The sequence below is a fragment of the Varroa jacobsoni genome, unplaced genomic scaffold, assembly GCF_002532875.2.
Source record: "Varroa jacobsoni isolate VJ856 unplaced genomic scaffold, vjacob_1.0 scaffold_1070, whole genome shotgun sequence".
Classification (NCBI taxonomy): Eukaryota; Metazoa; Arthropoda; class Arachnida; order Mesostigmata; family Varroidae; genus Varroa; species Varroa jacobsoni.
Genome location: NW_019213972.1, coordinates 188,837 through 204,696, shown reverse-complemented (window position 1 = coordinate 204,696; position 15,860 = coordinate 188,837). Strand labels below are relative to the sequence as shown.

The 15,860-nt window shown below is 40.3% G+C and overlaps 1 protein-coding gene across 1 annotated transcript in view; it reads right to left on the bottom strand.

The window, feature by feature from the left end:
* Positions 1-1,989: 1,989 nt before the first annotated feature.
* The window catches only part of LOC111266301 (glutamate receptor ionotropic, kainate 2), a 125,541-nt gene continuing 111,670 nt past the window's right edge, over positions 1,990-15,860 (bottom strand). Inside the window, exon 19 of the mRNA XM_086970860.1 lies at positions 1,990-4,073. The gene's annotated coding sequence lies outside the window, so the exon portion shown is untranslated. The remainder of the gene's footprint in view (positions 4,074-15,860) is intronic.

Below are 15,860 nucleotides of genomic sequence, written 5' to 3'. Positions count from 1 at the left end.
TTACCTTATCGAATAGGCAGTCGTTTATTTTGAATCAATTTCGATGAAATAGTTGACATGACGACACGCTCCCGAGGATCCCGCGCGTAATACCACGGCATGATATTGCAATGGTGATTACTGACAAATTGATTCTTGAATAAAAGAAAACCCGAGTTCGGTGAAAGGAATGTTGATAACTTCTATAAAACGTAAATTGTAAATAGAATTAATAATGGAATCATGTCAGTAGGGCTGCGCCTAAACTGCACTAGCTATAGCCTACCCTAGGCGAGTAAAGGGACATGCTCAGCCTATTTAGGCATTTATCTGTGTATATATCATTTTTGCATGTCCTACCAATATTGAAACCTTTCTCCCATACAGTTATTGGGTAGCTATGTGTGTATATGGATATGGATTGAAGACATAATAGAATGTCACCTTTACTTTGTCAAAACGAACACAATTAGTGCGTTCAGATTTAAACTAGATCCACTCATTCCTATCCAAACAATAGTGCCAGCTTCGCTTACTTATCGCCCTATATATTCTCTACATAAGCACAGATGATGTCCCGTTTTGGTGGTAGCTGTTTTAACAGCTATTGTCAATTCGGTTCTGAACTAGAAATTGAAGTACTTAGAACCACGATTGGACTTTTGGATTCAATTAAATAGATGCCTCTCTGCATCGCCATGAAGTGCCGACATATTATATTCTCGTGTGGTATATCGATACCGAAATCGAGCTACAATTTAATCGAAAAATTCGAAACAAACGCAAAAAATACAATTCACAAGGGAAACAATGTTAGTCGAGCATCCTCTACTCTGCTAAAAAAAAGGGGGCATGGAAGAAAAACACGTTAACTGTCGTTTTCTGTACTGCATTCAACAATTAGCGTTCTGCAGCTAACGCGAGAAAAGATTGATCAAATAAATCACCAAATGTATAAACGAATCTTTACTTCAGCTAGGAATGATTTTGTTACGATTATATTAGGGTTCAGTGAAACATCAATTCAACTTCACAGAGAATTACATATGCCTCTGATTATTATACTGACCCAGGTGGCCTATCTTGCAGTATATACTATATAAAAATATATTAATAAAGTTATAGCTCTATCCCGAGTTAAGCTCGACGTATCGTGCTTGTAAGAGGTCTGCTGTAATAATAAAATAGTTATTTTTATTATTACTTGGGTGATAAGATGCATCGGCTTCCTCAGACGGGGTAGTGTGCGCAACAGTGGCAACGAAGACTAATGAGCTTCATTTCTGTCGCGATGGGCTGGAATGGATCCAACGAAGCTCGTCCTTCTCTTACCTTCTGTACACGCCTATATGATAATTTAGACATCTAGCAATTTCGAATTATAAGATAACATTGCAAGGTCACCCTGACCCATACAACATCATTACGCGCGAAACCTACGAACAAATTACTGCGCCTGTCCAATCAGTACTGTTATACTTTTTTTTTCTGTCATCTGTGATGTTCGATTAAAAATAAGGTGGCTTAGTAAGTTAACTGCAGGACCAAACAGGTGTCCGGCTTATTACTACACATAGACAACTTTTTTGTGTTTCTCCTGCGAAATATTCCGCAACATCAAACAGTTTTTCTCCGGTTCACGTACTGATTCGTACTATAGTGGATTAATATAGTTCCACCGTACAAGACATTAAGAGCTTGTAACATCAACGGGGCGTAAAACCCGAGAACAAGTTCAACAAATTCCTTGTCAATACTATATATAAATAAAAACGATCTGCGCTTGTAATACAAAAGCAAGATATGTTCATTTATGAATGATTTGTAGGCTTTCAAGACATTCTAAACAACAAACAAGTTATTTTCAATTATCTTATAGAGAGGTTCGCGAATGAAGATATCTTACGGGCTAGAGAGCATGAAGATCCTGCCTAAAGCAATGACGTTTCACCTTAGCACCTATATTATGCCTTTAGACACAAGTTTCAAAGGATCCAAAATAACAACTGCTGCTGTATAATCCGAAATAACGAAATTTATTTTAATCACATTGGCTAACAACATCGGGCAAAAGAGGAGTGTTCTTGGTAAAATTTCCCGATAAAACAGTATGCCGATTTATATTAGTAACGTGTGTTTTAAATAGGTCCGGTACGCCCTGTTAACGCACGAAATGGTTTGCGTCAACCGTTTTTAGTTACGTGTGGTTGCATACTTGTCCCACGAATGGTACGAATACGTTGGCTTAAAGATTATTCGATCAGAGAAGGGTAATACTGGCCTCGGTAAGAAAAGAGCTGGCTTATTCTATTTTTAAGACGAATGTACTATTTCAGAAGAGAGAGTGTCCTGCGAAGAATTCTCTCAGTTTGAACTGAGAACAACTTCCAGGGTTACGAGGATACCTATACCGGCTGCATTCAAAGCTAATTAATCCAAGAGGGCGAAACACTTTAGACCTTGTCGCTTGTTTAATATCGTTCCAAATTTCAGTCGGCCAGAACGGTGCTGTTTGTGTGAATTTAAAGGTTGAAACAGTTGTGTGCGACCGTGCTGAAGGCTATCAAACAGATCTGACAAATCAATTCCCGCCGCAGTTCAGGGGAAAGTAATGTCTGTATTAGTATCGCATATGGCAAACTTACTTGGATAGAAAAAGAACACTTTGAATACTGGGAGCCAATCTATCATAATACCAATTCGGAGAGTATAAGCTCTGATCGATCCGTCATATCGGTGGAACGATAAATATTCATCCATAATCAAGAGCGGAAGAAAGATTATCAAGCAAGACTATTCCTTCATGACACTCGAACGAACAATATTAGAAATAGGTAGTAACAAGGAAGTCGCTGGTCTGCAAAGACACGCGGAGGTAGCGTGATAAGCGAAGGTCAGATCTATTTAGGAAAACATAATTATATAGGTTATCTAACATATTTACCGTGTATTATCGTAAACCAGGCATATTTATCAACATTAACTAATACGACTTGTCTTTATGAAAGATGCTAAAATATTCTTAATTATTTCTGTAGCCAAACTAGACAACTTCCTCTGATAGCTGACACACGCTGTGAAGCTCATAGATCGTAGAAACGATGCAATGGATTTTGGCTGGGCTCGTAAAGGAGTGGAAAAACGTTGCTGCTACTGCCCAGTTAGCTTTATTATTTTGTCATCCGTCCGAGTCCCATATTTTTTTGTCTAGGACTTAGTATCCCGCTCAATGAAATATTGTCTATGTATTCATCTATAATGGCTACCTCCTTATTAGAAGGACGTTACAAGATTAATTGTTCACGTCGTCTGTCGGTGCTATGCGGTTAACGACATACGTGTTTCTATACGTTTTGCTTAACTGTTAATTTTTTCTTCTTCGTTGGGGTAGTACATCGAGTATGTCCGATAGCGTTATACACCACGCACTGCGTTTTACACTAGGAACTATAACCTGATATCGCGATAATTTACTCGTTACTTGTTATGCGGTATACAGTGGTGCTTATTATGTTGCTGTGCAGTATAGCTTTGGATACTGTTTTCTTAGGCGGCACAACCCGTTGGGGCGCTGTTGAAGGAGTGGCAGCCATTTAAAAAGAAGCCAGTAATAATTTAGACATGATCTCAATATGGGCAGCTAGATATTTTCGAACCATCACGGCAGTGCACCGGTAACCGATCGCTAGCTCTCAATGGCAGTAATATTGCTGTGTTAGTTGAGTACTTCGAAAACGAACAAGCAAGGAATAGCTTAGAACAATGCCGTAAATCTGATGTTAATCATACGCTATACGTTAGTATCTTTTCTACTGACGGTCGTTGTGCATTATGGATCCATGTCAAGTTGTTCTACTGTTATTAATAAGCAGTATTACACTAAGACGCCTTATGAAGACTGCCTAATGCTGTCCGTCAGAATAGGCTCGATCTCTGGACCGACTTGCACAACAAAAAAAAACAAAACAAAAAAAACAACGCGTTTTTGCAGAACTCTTTGATGCTTGCATTGCCTCAACGTTTACGTTCTCCGATTCTAGTCCCCTGCTACTATTTCTGTTCTCGAAGCTCAGTAAACACCTCGAAGAAAAGCTCTGAAACGATCGAGAAAGACCAAGGAAAATTAAATCGAAACTGCTCAACGAAAAAAAAACTTCACTCCTGCGATTGAGTTCGAAAATTGCTCTAAAGACAAACAAAAAAATGGGCGCAACTGAACTGCGTGCCATTGGTTCGAAGTCAAATTTTCGTTTTTAACTTAGTAGTACGCATTATATATTAGGACCGCTCTAGCTATAAAGGTAAGGTATAACTGATGCTGATGGTAACTTTTCGATGTCTTCATCATCATACGCTTGATAGATAATTCGTTTGTTTTTCTCTTAACAGAATCCTGTTCTTTAATAAAGTGTTGTACTACTTTTACCAGCTCTGTTGTTTTACTACTCATTGCCGCCGTGGCTCTAATTTCTAACTGTTAAGCGGATCCAGTTTAGAACTGGGAGCCAACCGTTTAATAGATGCCCGACGGAGGTACTGGACGCAAAACCTGAAGCATAAAAAGATGAATAATCGCATTCTATTCAACATCATTTTGTTGGCTTACATAAACATCCCTACATAGTCCTGTAAAACTTGGCAATAACAGTAAATTATCCTTATAGCAGGCAACAGTTATCTGCAGTTGTCATGATACTCCCTAGGTATTTTTCTCGGAGGACGGAACTGGGCGATCGAGCTTCAATTGGAACGACGGACCGCTGTAATAGGTGTTTTGGTGATGGAATAAATAAGGTCGGGCACCAACGAAGCAAGGAATGTAATATAAGCAAAAATACAAAGCCAACCGTGCGGGCATGTAGATCTGAGAGGAGCAACGTTGACCTCTGGAAGCGCAGAAAACGGGCCGAGATGTGGCACGAAGCAACACAAGGCGAAGATGGCTATTTCAAATTGTTTTACCCAGACGAGACCTTTCTCGAACAGGAAACTGCTCACCAGGCACGGATGTCATCCTATAGCCATCATAGCTCTCATCTCTGACAAAAACATCGCCATATTAGAAATACGTTCAATCCATGGTATAATGGCTCTCTTAGGAAGGTTGAAGTTGGCTTGTGGTATCCCCGAATGGCATTTTGCGACGCACACAATAGTATACGCACAACGCGTAAGGAGCGAGTATTGATGTCACGTCCCTCGGCCGCAGTCATGAGCAACTACTCGTCTGATGTCGGACGCTGGAATATGTTCGTTCTGACGTACTAGCTTAGGTTTTGTACGGATTCACTAGCGTTTTCATCTTGCCACGCCTCACCTATTTGCAGTAGCTCGTTTTGCCAAAATCTCCTATTCCCAGCTCCATTTCTATTCTCGCGCCTAAATACAACCACAAATGCTGTGGTTTTCAGCTAGCCATATCATATATTGTCTTTGGCCTGTTAAAATCTTCTGTAGAAATTTATTAAAAACAATGCCTAGCAAAAATCGGGAGACGACTCCACGTCGAAAATGTATGCAGGTGGAAAAGCCTGCCAGAGTGCTGCCCATTCCCATCCAATCTCTAAGTGGAATTAATTTATAGTTTATGGATAGCTTCTAGTAAGTAAGCTGTTCTTCAAGAGGCACACACGAGTATGGCAGTCTTTTGTTGAACTGCTGTCACTTACGTTTTAGCCATCCAGTCAACAGGGTCGAGTTCCAGAAGTGTCACCAATGAATTCTACATCTAAGAAAAGACAGAAGGTTATCCAAACCACCGGCAGCTAGCTCAAAAGGTATCACAACATATTTGTAGTAGGCTACCGCCAAATTTATCTGATGAATCCTGAGTTACCAATACGAAACTCCACGTCATTGAATATAGATAACGGAAAAATGAGTAGAGGCCGACTATCAAAACAATCCTACGTTCGACATCAAGCAGTCCTGCGCTCTGTTTATCAGGGTCTTTTGGGGGGTTGTGGACTAGCTCCGTACTCTGTAAAATAATATGATTGCAAGGAAGCCGTTCGTTACAAAATGATGTATATGTTGTTTGTCAATAGGTTAAATCGCTTCAAATACGACTTAGATATGCATAGGTTCGTTCAAATATGGTACAGATAAGCTACAAAGAATGGTGTCCGTAGCGTAATAGACGGTCCTTGTATAGTCTACACCACCATTAGTCGAAATCAACATACGCATTATATTGTGCCAAAATTTCAGTATTTTGTGATTTTCGTAAAGGTGTGCTACTGAACCCATGTTTTTCCATTCATCGAACTCGGATGTTAAAGGTTGCCGCACTAATTTGCAGTGTCTTTTTCTAGTGTCTTATGTAGAAAGACCTGGTATTTTATTCGGATGTTCAAAAGGCCAACTATAATAAAGATTCTTGTGCGGTTTTGAGTCTGAAGTTTTCATTTAATAAAGGGCACTTCAGTACCGAAAAAAGTGTAAGCCTGAAGCAAGTGTTACGAAAACACGGTATACCGTGCAATGGGATCTCTCTTTAACACCTCTGATACTGCATAAACAAACAAGTAGGTGCTGAAGCGCTCGCATAGGTCGAGCGAATTAAAGTTCGCATTTTCCCGCTTCAGTTTCCATACAAATCATTTAAGAAGGTAGAAGTAGCAAAAACAAGGAAACGTAATCTGCGTTAAGTTTGTGTACCGCGCATAGTGAGACTGAATACTACTTAAAATGTAGCCTTATCCTTTAAGAAAAGTGTATTTGATTAATATAGCATTACATTACCACTACGTAGTATTTCCCTCTGGTTGCATAGCGGTGCTAAGTCGGGTCGACCAAAGCGCCGTAAAAGCTCTGAGCCCTTTCAACAATGTACAGCAATGTTTAGCTGACCGTTATTTACGTGCTTGAATGTTCGTAAGCTTTAATCCCAAGTGGGGTTCAGAGTAAAGTACGCATCATTTTTCGGTAATAAATACACTCTACAATATTGTTTTCTTGTTTCTTCCAAAAAAAAAAAGAACAAAATTTGTAGCAACGCCTAATGACAGTAGTACACAAAAATCTCAAACACTTTTATTGTCTCTAGTCTAGCAGATCGTCTACGTGCGTCATTGAATCAGTCGTAGCTGAACTGGCTGGCAAAGAAGCGTAGCATTGTTTTCATGGACAGAAAGCACATATTTGTATTCCGTTCGTCTCTCTTTCCTTTTGTTCCCAAACGGGAACGAACTAGCGGCGTGTCGAGCGGCAAATGCGGTGGCGTTTGCATTTTGAAGTAAGAAGTGCGTCTCCATCATCACAGTGTACAATTGATTCAACAATTACAGATCCAAGGTCGTCACAAGCGTCACTTATTTGCTGATCACGTAGTGGAACATAAAACGTACTAACGACTTCCTTGATCACACCATCTTCCCTGATGAAACCCATTTTAACTTAATGATTATGTAGCTAGGGCGCAGATATACCAAAAGTGGGTGTCGAGTAAACACTTACTCATACAAGGCCACTGTGCGGTGCGATTGTAAAGGGAACTGTGCCATTGGACCCTGTTTCTTTTAACATGAAGATGAAATGCCTGCCGGTCGATGGGAGTTCTACCGTGGCATGTTGAAAGGCCTGTTAGAGACCGAAATGGATACAAACAGCTTTTGATTTCAGCAAGGCGCGGCCTTCTGCCGCACCGGGTCCAGCTGCCTGGAACAATGTTTCCAAGCCGGCTGATCTCATTCCGCGGCGATAGTATCGAGTAGCGTCCCCAATCATACAACTTGACTTGTTTCGATTTTTACCTGTTAGGCTATGTCAGGGGCAGTGTTTATAAAATAACACCGAAAATAATCCATATTCTTAAATACCGTATTCGTGAAGTGATCGATGAAGTTGGTATTGAATTATTCACGCGTGTAATGCAAATTAGTGCGGAACAGATTGAGTTCTACAAGTGGTCCCTAGGGCGATATTATATTTCTTTATAAAGCAAATTACGTATTCTCAATTTTGTTGACATAAAAAAAATCAAGCAAGCGCGAAAGTAGTAGTTTATAGTATATACTTAAATGATATATTGTAGAACTATTCTAACCTCATTAGAGGCGTGCACAACTTCACCCCGGAAGACTTTAGAATGAGACCTATCTGGTCGGATGGGTTAATATAGACTTTTTAAAAAATCTGAAATCGACACGCTCATTTTACGTGAAGCAGAATCTGTTACACATCAGTCACATTTGATTTAGGACATCTTGAAAAAAAAAATAGCAAATTTCTATAAACGTATCTGTTGGTACTGACAGGTGTTTTGCAAAAATTGATTTCAAATTTCTTAAAAGCATTTTTTTTGGCGCAGGACAGGCGCGTTACACGTTACACTTTAACTTTAACTTGAATTAGCGATGTTTTGACCATACATCTAAAAAAAACTGTCAATTTCTTAACCATATGGTTGGACCATTATATTGGGCGTTAAAATACACGATAGGCCTTTGTCCCATCACAATTACCACCATATTCAAATTCCTCACAAGATGTAGGAAGAAAAAGCAATGAGAATAGGAAGAGATTCAATATGTATAAGCTAGGAACCCAGACCTGTTAGCCGGTGGAGACAGCAAACTGGCCGATGTGTTGGCTTTCTGAGTGAGACTAGTGCGAGCAACCATTTCAGCAGTTATTTCAGAGAATTTGGGATAGGGTTACGTAGGATTAGAAATAGATTGAAAAACTATGAGCCACTGGACGTGGGCAATTACCTATTACCCGCCAGCAACCATTGCTGCTCACCTGATCGACACTATCATAACTGCAGTAGTGAACTTGAGCCGAGGCGGCAATGCTCCGTACTACTGTTGTTCGCATCGACAAAAGCGGGTAGCAAGTCGATAAAAATCCAAGCGTCGAGGGTGGAACCCGCCCGCAAAAACAGGCCCGTGAAGAAGATACTCTTCTAAGAGGACAAGCCGACAAAAAAGAGGGGGGGGGGGGGCTCATCTAGCGTCTAGGCAGAGTGAGAAAGAGGGTAACGCAGGCCCATGTGTCTGCGTCTGAGTCTCTGTGATGGTCCTAGATCGTCTCTACGAGGAAGTCCAATGCTGCCAATGACCGGCAGCCACTTCTGTCGTTCCGTCTTCCTTTGGATATTTTTCATGAAAGGGAATTCGTTTGATACGATCGGATCGCTAGCGCGCACGTTGCAGTTGCGCCACTGCCGCTTGTGCTTTTCAGCTGTTCCCTTACGTGTGCAACCGGTATGGAAGTCACGTCCGCTTGGCAGCGATTGCTACACCGTAGAACAAGAGAAGCTGATAGTGAATGGACGAAGGCGTAAACTTTGCGACGAAAAAGGAATGCTGCAACTGAAAAAGGAAGCAGAAAGAAAAAAACAGGCCAAAAGGAGAAAAAAGTGACACGGCGGCTAGAAGATGGGGTGTAACAGCAGCAGCTGCAGCCGCAGGAGTAGTGCGGGCCAGGAAAGAACCTGTTATAAGTGGAGAGTTGACACCTGCGTTTTAACACGTACTGAAGCTGCACTATCCGCTGTTTCTTTTGCAGGAACCGAACCAAGACGTGTTTGGCGATGGGATGGACGGCCAGTGGATGGGTTGGTCCGGAGATGGTGTTCGTGTTTAAGTTCGCCTTTTCAGTGGCAGAAGCAGCTGTAGAAAGAGGACAAGCGACTCTTTCCTCCCTTTAATATTTTAGTTGTCCCTACAACTGCCGACCCGGGTTCCGATCGCCCCCATTGCAAATGAACCTCTTTTCCGGTGCCCACGCATTGATATCCTGCTCCAGCCTACCCAAATCGTCCTTGTAGTAGAAAACGAGCAAAAAGCGTAGTCATGTTTATAGTATAGGTATTGTCTGAACGGACAAAATAAGCGCGAAAACCCCAACTAAACTGCTCATAGTTTAACGTAGAAAAGCAGTCTACTGTTTCAGTAGTCCATTTTCTGTTTCCACCGGCCAAAGAGAGTAAAAATTATTTCTGAACTATAACACGCACGCATCAGTACTTTTGATTTGCTTGTAAGACAAAAAAAGCCTGTGGCACAATGACAACTACTTCCGTCCGGTACAATGATGCTTAAAATGGTCAGACGTAAGCGCGCGGGGAATTGCGACCCAGAATTTGAATATATTATGGAAAAAAACATTGAAACGCAGCTAGGGATTGTATTCAAGACCTCGCGTTGCCGTTAGCGCTTTACTCACCACGGCGGTAGTTTACCAATATACGCCCGTAACGACATCGATTTATTCACTATACGCCGTAATATATTTATCTTATTGGGTGTTGTTTTCCTATGCCCATTTCGATTTCCAAACGTCTACCATAGTCAGGGGAGAGAATTCTGAGCTTCAACTTCACCTTTGGCGAAACATGCTACAAATCAATTTTACTTGATGGAAGAAGTGCCTTGCTCAGCGCCAGTTTACCAGATAAGCTGGCTGACTTTAAGGAAAATACTTGCTCAGGTAGCCATGGAAGGCGGCGTAGTTTAGGTGGTTAATGCGCGTCTCTCAAAGTGCCATGGCAGACATAAGCACGCGGCCATTGCTAATCCGGATTTCAGCATTGTCAAATGATTACTGTTAGAGAAGTATCCAAATCCAGAATGTTCCGTTTGAGATGATACCTAGCGCTCGATGCATTTGATACATATAAACTATTGAAGTGTTCATTTAGATTGCTAACGACATATAGGATAATGACATTATCGATTTATGTAATTACCTGGATTTGTAAACCTTTCGCTTCTATATCTCACACAAGATATCACGTGAGCAAGCTCTACAACAAGGAACGCTGAATCTAATAAAAATCCACCTTGACTAAACGATCGGCAAAGGAAAATTATAGCTGATTTCGAAGACGCTGAGAGTAAACGTACATTTGAAAAATACATACCGCCATACAAGGGATAAAATGTATTCTGTAAAAATACTTGTGAAATAGAAAAAATGTTGATATTTTGCTTTTTAAAAACCACCCATCAGCGAAAAAAACCCTAGACAAAAAGCAAAGACAGACAAAACACAATTTAGCGCCAAAGAACTAAGATTCAACAATTCGTGATATATAATGAGAGTTTAAAAAAAACTCGTACTGCTACGAGATAAATAATTAGCGCCGGTGGTTCGTTCAGGTCTATTGGCGAGTATGTATCATACAGGGTTAGTTCGTTTACAGCTGTGTCAGACATTTAGGCAAACTACAGACATTAACGTTAGCTCTTTGATGATATGAAGGACATGATATCATCTTTAGCTATGCTAATTAGGCACGGTACAGTGAAGGATTTTGTTTCAGGCTACGTCCAAATGGCCAAGTTGCTTTAAGGTGAGGGTTTCCTTAAAAATATTATAGGCCTAGCGACGTATAATCATAATGTAATATTTATGGTTCACCATTCTATCGAAGTTAGTTCGGCTGTTAATTATAATATCGCCGAACTGGGCTGGACTTAAGTACTTATGTTGCTCTAGATCATTCACTATTTATCGTGTCGACATTTCATGAAAATTCATGTCTATTTTAGACATTGTTTCCATTAATCAGCCTGTTACATCTATACCAAATTAGAGCCATGATATGTTAACGTTTGTTTTTCGGCGTGTTGCCCGCCGTGACATACATTGTCGTACGTAAACGCAGCAGCCAGTAACCAATTCTGTAGGTGCTTGGCATTATTTACACACACACATATATATATATATATATATATACTTCTTGAATCGGCGGTCCTACAAGTGGCCGAGATGTCTTACAGCTTTACTCAAGTACAATTTCAAATGGTGCCGGCGATACACGAAGGGACCTGTTGTGTTCAAGTAAGAAGAGTCGAAAAACGTCGATCAGTGCTTATCAATGAGAAGATTGAAAGCACCTCTTCCCGAATGCCCATTCAGTTCCGGGGATGCAACGCGATTACATTATCGTGAGCAGACGATTGGCTACGGACATTTAACCAGCTCTCCAATTTAGTCGTCGATTCATTGTAAAAAGTATCTCTATTTCAACCTGAAGTCCGTCGAATTTTGCGGTAGGACCAATAGCGGTGGAATGTGCAGTACAGGCCAGAAATGTTCCCTGTATATGTATATGTACATGCTTGGAAAGGCTTTAATGGTGGTTCTGGTGTAGTCTGCTTCAACTCTTTGGATCCCATTGAAGTATCTTCATTATTTCAGCGTCCGATCGTTCCATCGTGCTCGAACCGATAGTCGATGTGTTAGGGGAATCCATACAAATGTGTGCATGCATATGTAATATTTGGCTAGGCAGCACGGTCAACAACGGACGTCAACACGGTTATATGTACATATAACCGTGTCGTGTTGTCACTTAAGCGATGTGCTTCTTTTTGTTCATTAAATAATGAAAGGAATTATGAAAAATGATGGCACTTCGACTTTCACACTCGCACGAGCAAGCGTGTCACCGGTAGTGTTTCATACTACACGGCAGAAGGGTGAACTCGAAGATACGTGTTACTGAAGGGTTGCGTATGCTTTTGTGTGCGTGTGCGTGTGTGTTCTATCGCAGGAAAGAGAGCTCATTGGGCGGCAATTGCAAAGGACATTGGGTGTAGTGGTTCTATTCTTCAATAGAGGCAGAACAGTCGCTTAGCAGACGTGCCAGTGCTCATAGCTGCAAAAACATGTCTCAGCCAGCTTTCACTGGTAGTGACAACGCAAAGAGGACGGCGAGGTGGGAAAATATGGCTATTAAGATCTTATAGGTTGGATCGCCACTTAGAGAAAAACACCCTCGGTATGTAGTTAATAATCGTTGCAGCGTTAGAGCCTTGGCTAACGGTAGTTCACGTAGGAACGATAAACATTATTGTACTATGGTCTATGTCGAAATTCGTTATTTAACTAATTTTAAGTACACGTATTTCTAATTATACCACTAGCAGCATAGGTCTATTTGCATATATGTAAACAACGATCTGAACAAGATTTGCCATATGTCATGCGCTACGAAGTCTCTCTGAGGCGATCGGCTTCGAAACGAGGAAATGCGACCAGAGACTTAGCTAATTTAGCATCGTCTGCGCACTGCACCAGTCGCTTCAGGGTGACCTATGGGCCTAGAGAAGGTAAGGTTGCTAAGTAAGGTTGCTAAATATGGCTGCGGTGGCTGTGGCCTGTCGGTAATAAAGCACTGCGCGAAAGCGATGACAAATGTGCGCGTGAACTTCTAGTGCTGCAACATGGACCGGATTAATCAATAGGAAGACGGTACTGAACACAGCACGTGCAGTTTTTCTCTCTACCTTTTTGGATGTCTCGCTTAGGACGCGGGGTCCATTGGCTTTAATGAAAAAGGGCACCGTTTCTGTGCCATCCTGAAGGACTTCGGTATTTCAGCGCCTGGAGTATATAGATCATGTGACAAGTCAAAAGTTGTGAAATTTGGTTTGCGTAAATGCTGAGGGTAACCTACAATTATGCAGAGAAAGGAGCTACGCTTCAACGCTCGAGTTACCTAAAACATTTGGTACGTAAAACTTAGCATACAATTAGTCCTTTATATAATGTAAGGGCATTTTTGAAATGTTCTATTTCCCTTCTACATTGTTCTCGTTTGAGCATTTGAACACCATAAAATACAATGCTTTTCATGGTTCTAGAAGAAGATATGGTTTACACTCAAAAATTGGTCATTGGTTATCTCTTTGCTAAAATAAATCCCAAAACACGTGTTTCTCATTATCTATCACTATTCAATATGTGTAGATAAAAGAAGTTATTTTTATCTTGCATTATATTTTTGAAAATTTCCATGCCTGTTACAAGGACAAAATAAATGGCTGATCAATCCATTTTAAATCGTTGCGCATGCCCGACATTGAAAACTCAAACTATAAATGCAGCGTAAAGATTTGAATTTAGTTTAGATCCGATAGAGGTTCCCTTATATTACCTTTTTAAATACCTAGATTTTGAATGACCAAAACACAGGCTTGAATCAAGACTGCACAAAATCAAGAATGTCCATATGTTAGGCTTAAAGGTTAGCCGGAATGCTAGGAAGATCGGCTGCGTGTTCCTAGGAAAAGTCGATTCCTCATTATAATGCTGGTTATCAACTTTTCGCTTGAATCCATTTTGACGCGTCGACTGTCTGTTAACAATGCAGTTAATTGGCCGTTTAAGCAGAGGAATTAGGGGCATTACTGTAGATTGTTGCCCAGTTTTAATGTATCGATCTGGTTCCAAAGAACAGGCTACATGCGACCTCGAAAGAAAAAAAGCATGTTAACAAAAAGATGCGCTGAAAATTCCAAGGTTTTATTTATTTATGATTTTTCTTTATGCTAAGTTCAAGACACCTTTCGGTTGGCGCAATATAATAATAGCTTGCTTAAAATTTCGATCAAAAAACTTTCAATGAAGTTTGAAGGAGACAAACTAAACTTGAGCTAATTGAGTGCCATTGGAAAATTATAAGTTTATTATTATAAGAAGTTTAAAAACAAAGGCATATTGAAAACGTTGGATAGTTTTTTTTTTTTTTAATGGTTTTTCGTGAGGTAGAGCGTTGTGGGAATTTATTAAAGGTTGTAATAAAACAATGTTTATTAATGGCCCAGTAATTTTAAGTACGGAAATTAGGAGGGTGATAATCATAGAAAAGGTGTCGATACCTCAGGATTATAAACAGTGGAGTCAGCTGCTGACGCTTTGAGCATAACAACGCATCGGGAACGTCTGTTTCAGTAAAAGCATGTAGTTATTGCCAGCTTAATAGAAGATTTCACGGAGTACGTGTGAAAAAATGGAAAATAAAGTTAGCTTCGTAAGTTGAATCCAGCACAAACGGAAACCCTGTGGTTTTCTCTAGAGGCAATTTGCGCTATCATGAAATTTTCCGGCCAACTACATAGCTCCGGACAACCTATTCTACACAAATTATTGTTAAAATCTGGCAATATTAGAATTTGTTCAATAATATAGAGAAAACACTTCCTTCTCTTCCACTTTGGGCCGTTTCACTTGAGTCTATACTATCGCTAGTTATCGTTATCATCATCGGCATGATTATCACCTTTCTTAATAATTACGTTGATGAAGTTGGTGAAGTACAGCGATCGCTCCTCTTAGCAGAAGATGTGTTAACTTAGGGTTGTTAATGCGGTTCCGGCCGTCGATCGCCGAAGTTCCATCAAAACAATTCCATCGTTTTAGGCTACTCTGGTAATGATTTTTGGCTCGGAAAAGAAAAGATAATCGTTGATTCCCTATGATACGGTTCGTTGAACTTCAACTGACGCCTCAAACGATTTAAAACGATTTGAGCATCAACGCTCGTCTATAAACCTCTTATGAATAAATATTTATGACATGATCTAAGGATATAGAGAATGATTCAATAATAGGAGTCTACTGTATCGTAGCAGAGACACAAAAAAAACTTGTTTTTTGACAGGAACGATATGATTGGCAAATATGGGAGAACCTCAAACGCAGCCATAACGAAAAATTATAGGTTAATAAATACAATGATGGACAATGTTGTATAATAACTGCGCCAATATAATAGCAAAAAGTGGCTCAGAGAAAAGTAACCAATGTTGATCTGATCCAAGGTAATGTCAGGATAATAACCGCCTTTCAGACGCTAGGTCATTGGCAAACCACGCTATATTGCCCTTTATATAGCAAGCTGTTCATTCCGATGCCTTCCATTCGTAGGGAAGCGTATGCCAAAATTTCCAGTAAATCACGACTGTTTCGTTGAGACTCCACAGCCAGTTGGTAACGAAAGACAAGACAGGTGTAATTTTAAGATAATAGGACCTTTAAAAGTCCAGGAAATAGAGGTACAAGAGGATTCAGGGTGCCTTAAAATTTTTCTATGTACCCCAAAGATTTATACACTCTGTATTTGTTCAGATACGGAGGTTTAG